The sequence below is a fragment of the Sinocyclocheilus anshuiensis genome, unplaced genomic scaffold (assembly GCF_001515605.1).
Source record: "Sinocyclocheilus anshuiensis isolate Anshui unplaced genomic scaffold, SAMN03320099.WGS_v1.1 scaffold779, whole genome shotgun sequence".
Lineage (NCBI taxonomy): Eukaryota > Metazoa > Chordata > Actinopteri > Cypriniformes > Cyprinidae > Sinocyclocheilus > Sinocyclocheilus anshuiensis.
The window spans coordinates 85252-90793 of record NW_015548244.1 but is presented as its reverse complement, the minus strand read 5'-3'; the positions used below and the strand labels follow the sequence as shown (position 1 = coordinate 90793).

Below are 5542 nucleotides of genomic sequence, written 5' to 3'. Positions count from 1 at the left end.
TTATGCGATTTATAATAGATGTAATAAAAATATAGTAAAAAATCTATTTACTAAAAATATAAAAATTTGTTTATATTTTATATATACGCTATTTATTTGCTCAAATGTTCTATTTATTTAATAATAAATTTATTAATAAATTTAAAAATTATATATTATATACATATATAGTATACACATATTTTATATATAGTACACACACTATATATATATATATATTTATAGTGTATGTGTGTGTATATGTATACACACACACACACACATAATATATTGATCACTTTTACCATTGTTTTATTCAATTATATCTATATATATTCTGTATTTATTGCTAGATTTATTTTTGTAATTGTAACTTTTATTTTAACGTTGTTTTATTCAGTCATTTCATTCACAGTGCCATTAAAATTAATAAATGCAAATGAACTGCCCAAAACCCCTGAACTTATATTTCCATAGCATAATTTTGAACTGATTGTTTAATATATTGTAAGTTCAAAAATGACACCAAAGTATACATTTGGCTTTAACTGTCCTTCTTTTTCCGTTCATTCTGGCAGTTTGTATGAACTTTACATGGATTCCCAATGGGAGAGTTGTAATTAGGTATTTTTAATTGTCTGAAGTATTTTCAAAATAACCAGATGTTATAAACATGTCTCGTCAAATCATGCAACCAATTACGGTGATTCAAACCACAAGCTCATGGAGAAAATGATTCCTCCTTTAAGTTGGTTTTAGGTTTGAATCGACATGTTGTATTTACTTTTGTGAATTATGTCGAGAGCGCAGGGCTTTTCTCTCAAACCTCATTTCATGTTATTTAAACCACCAGATGCTTTCGAGCAACTAAAATACTGTATGAAGATGAATCGCTTGCGCCATATGTCCATGTCATAATTAGTGCCTCAGACAGGCAGACTACACAGAAATTTGACTTCTCAGTAAAGGTTCATGAAAATATACATGCAGGGTGGGACTGTCATGTGACCCACGAGTCACATGATATCATGAAAGCTTTCTGAGCTGGTTTCCATGGTGATGGATGCTGTGACGCAGCACAGAGTAAATATTTGGTCGTTTTCTTTGATTCGAGACTTCCTGAGCGTTGCTCAGAAATGTGTGTATTTGTTTATAACAAAACACTTATCCAAGACAGGGCATTTTCTTTTTCATTTTTTCAGCTAGTGTACCTGATTGTAACCCATTTAGAATTTTTAAATCATTTAAATAAGTTTTTGAAATATACTTCAAACCAATGCATTCAACTAGGTACAATAATATTGCATTATTATTATATTATTATTTCAGTGTTCAGAAACAACAGTTTTAGTATCTTTAGCTCCATCTATTGGTTGTTTGATGAGATTGCAACTGTCCTGCATTTTAAAGGGATATTATCATATCATCAGAAAATGTAAAATCAGAATGAATGATAATTGTGTTATTCAAATATGAAATGCAAATCCCAATTATTTAGGATTGTGTCAATATAAGGCCTTTTACAACTATATTATTAGCTGCATATTTTAAATATAATACTATATATAATTTAATGAATTTATGCATTTAGCAGACACTTTTATCCAAAGCGACTTACAGTGCATTCAGGCTATACATTTTTTACCAGTATGTGTGTTTCCTGGGAATCGAACCCATGACTTTTTGACAACACAATGCTCTACCACTGAGCCACAGGAACACTAAAACAAGACTGCGGTTTTACTATTATATGTATTAGAGAGAGAGAGAAATTATAGAAATTAACATCTGTGTGTGTGACATAGAAATAAATAATTCTTGATGTTTTGGAGGGGGAAAAACAGATAAAAAAAACATTTTTTAAAATTTATTAATCACATTTTTATATAGTTTTCATGACATTTTATATGCACACATTTTCAGGCAGTGCATGGTATAGTACTTTCCAATAGATATATGCAACACACATTTGACACAAACTGAACCACAATGTTCACAATGGGGTACTGACATCAGTACACGACCAGAGGAAGAAGAGTTCTTCATCATCATCATCAGTCATTAGTGTCATTCAGCATCTGTAGATAATATTCATCTCCCCCAAACCCACTTTACTCACGCGCTCCAAAAGTATTAGTCCATCTGACTCGTTTCCACTCCCTTTGGCAGTTTTTTTTAACAGTATTGGCCAGTATTGTTCGTTTATTGTGTTTCATTTTATTGTTTCTTGTCTCTTCTGAAAACACACTCCCAGGCGCTCAGAGGAAAGCCAGAACTGCCATTAGCATAGAAAAGTCTTATTGCTCCCGTCTGTGAATTAGAAACAAGGAATTTCAAATGTCAGATCCGTCCACCTAGAATGTTACGCAACTGTTACATTGTAAACTCAACATGGGTGGTTTCCAGAGGCGTTGTTATGCTCTGAATGTTATAAGTTTTTTAGAATGTTGCTACATGGTTGCTAGGGTGTATTGCATGGTTGCTAGGTGGTTACATACTGGCCTAACAGAGTCTCTGTGGAATTTTTTTTTTTCAATCATAAATAGTGATGCTTAGTAGACATGAAATCTTTGGGATATATTTTCTTTATGATGTTAAAACCATGTAGCTACAAACTCTCTAAAATTGTCAGTGATCCTTCCTCCAATCAAATGTCAGAGAAATCATTTCCATCCCTTTGATAAGGCCAGATAAATCCAAAAGGGATATGCATATACTGTTCATTTACACTAATGAAAAATATGCTGTTTTATCTAGAAGGCAGTACAGTTTTTGTCAAAAACACTGTTTTTTTGTTTTCTAATTCACAGGAGTGGCTCAATAAAATTCATATCGTGTGAAAGTCAGTCTGCGTTGCATTACAGTGAAATTGTTGATGCAAGTAACGTTTAATTAAAGGGGTCATATGTTGCGATTTCAATTTTTCCTTTCTCTTTGGAGTGTTACAAGCTGTTCGTGCATAGATAAGATCCCTAAAGTTGCAAAGACTAAAGTCTCAAATCCAAAGAGATATTCTTTATAAAAGTTAAGACTTGTCCACGCCCTCCTAAAATAGCTCGTTCTAACACGCCCCCACATGTCTACATCACTGTGTGGGAAGATTTGCATAACACCGCCCAAATGTTCACGCAAAGAAAGAAGGCGTAACTTTGATTGTCGCTGTAGTATTGTTGTTGCCGCCGGCGCCATGTTGTGGAGATGCTGTGTGCTTTGTTGTGAAAGTGAAACTACTTTGTTTGGTCTTCCAAAAGAGGACGATATCTGCTTCGTCATGCCTGGAGCTGATCCGTGCTGGTCGCTGAGGAAATACATCAACTTCGCGCTGTGGATCGCCGGATCAGCTTTCACCGTGGACGAAGCGGAGTCCAGCCCGGGGTCGTCTGGATGGCCACATATATGGCCACCCTAGATAGAAATCTCAGTACAAACTCCTCCTGGATCCTTTTTTCATGGGTGAATTTCACCAAACATGTCAAATAGAATCAAAAGGAAAATAATAAATGATATTTTATGTAAAGAAAACAAAGCTTATTTAAAAACAATTTAGATTTCTTATATTTTGTATAGCCTAATTAAACTTAATTATACAAAAACATTTTAAACTTAAAAATAAACAATAACAAAATTATTGTGCTGCTTTTCATTTTTCAGTTCATGTTATTTTAAAGTTTAATTAGTATTTTTACTGCAATAAAGTAAAAATACTGTATTTTAATTAGAATAATTTTATATAATCATATATTATACTTATGACAAACTTAAAAGCAAAATGTACTTATTCAATAAAGTAATTTGAAGTTAAAATGTGTTTAAATGTCATGAAAATGACATGTAGAAGCAATGCAAAAACTGATTTAGTCTTAGCAATATAGCAATAATAGCTTAATTTTCTTCACGTAAAATATGGTGTCTTATTTATTCCTTTTGATTTTAGAGGTGAAATATGACCTGGACATGTTAGCAATGCCTAGGCCCACACATAATCTGAATATTCCATTAATATTATTTTTTTGTGCATTTTTGCTAATTGTGGGAAAAAAAAAAAGAAAAAAAAAAGGGAATTTTGTGGAATGGTTTTAATTTGGGAAAATGTCAAACTGAGCTGAAAGCCTTCTCAAATTAACAAACATTTTTAATAAACAAACACACCAGGGTGCAAGCTTTGTAAATAATGAGTGAATTTTGCAGAAATCTGTGGGCAGTGATTTCATGCAGGCCTAGCAATGCCCAAACATCTTCAGCAGAGTTTCCATATTCTAACAGATGATGAATCACAGTCGATCCTCTTGCCAGCTGACATTATAATTAAACTCACACCTGCTCAAACCAGAGATCACGTCTTCTCGTAATCTCATCTGATCACCTCCACCTTGAGCTCGTTTCTGAACCACCAATTACTTCAGTCCAAAGGTGGTGAAGCCACAGCGGCGCTGTTTTGCATGAGGGTAATTGGGCTGCTGTCTGCCAAAAACGGCACTGTGGACTTTTACCAACAGACATATTCTAAATGTATTGCTGAAAACATGCTGTAATCTGTTTGGTGCAGAATCCAAGACTGAAGAGCTTGCTTTAAATACTTGCTGATCAGTGCACATGAAGTAAGTTTGTTACTTTGAACACTTTGAAGTCTGATATTTTGTTCTGTTTTTGATGACATCTGGAAATTAGCCAAGTAGATGTTCTTTGGTGATTTGTTGCTCTTAAATTAATAATTTCTAGTAAATATTCATTGTCCAAATCCTAAAATCATAGGGATATGATTGAGTGATGAAAATGCCCTAAACTTAAAATATGAAATCTGATTGGCTGACTGTAATATTCTTCCATCACAAGCAAGGATGTTGATGAAGGAACATGTTCTACTTGGCTAAATTGAGTTTAGCTAAATTTCAACAGGCATAAGAAGCCGATACCCAGATAACAATGAATGTTTTCAGAACTTTGGCTAATGTTCTGGCAGGGTTCTCTCAAAGTTATGAACAAATGTTCTTCCAGTAATACTAATAGGACATTTGTTCCGAGTTATCTGGTCTTTAATAATGTTCTCAACATGTTAGCACAAAAACATTATTTCTACATTGTTTAATTTCTAAAATGTTTGAGTTGGATCTTTTTTTTTTTTTTTTTAATTCAAAAGTAACGTTCTCATAATGTCTGGAAAATTATTAAATAGAATGTATCCTCAAGGGGCCATTCACACAGAACGTGTTTTTCCAATCCAATGTGGTACTTTCCATTGTTTTTCTATGTAAATGTGTTAGATGTCTTCTGCAGTGTCTTGCACATGAGCGGATTGTTTTTAAGATGGCGTGTCACTTTAAAAGAACTTAAACTTTTACACACAGTGCCACACATCAATGTCAGTTCAAAAACAGTGGACTAATCAGAAGACCCTAGAGGCAAGCCTTGCAAACTCCATAGCAAGTTGGCATGGCAACTGTTGTTTTTTAAAGTGGTCATACGATGCGATTTCAATATTTTCTTTCTCTTTGGAGTGTTACAAGCTCTTGGTGCATAAAGAAGATCTGTAAAGTTGCAAAGACTAAAGTCTCAAATCCAAAGA

At 33.5% G+C, this 5542-nt stretch overlaps 1 long non-coding RNA gene across 1 annotated transcript in view; it reads left to right on the top strand.

Moving 5' to 3' along the window:
* The first annotated feature begins 4417 nt into the window (after positions 1 to 4417).
* Positions 4418 to 5542, top strand: part of LOC107655137 (uncharacterized) — a 36277-nt gene continuing 35152 nt past the window's right edge. Inside the window, exon 1 of the long non-coding RNA XR_001630397.1 lies at positions 4418 to 4577. This is a non-coding gene — a long non-coding RNA (uncharacterized LOC107655137). The remainder of the gene's footprint in view (positions 4578 to 5542) is intronic.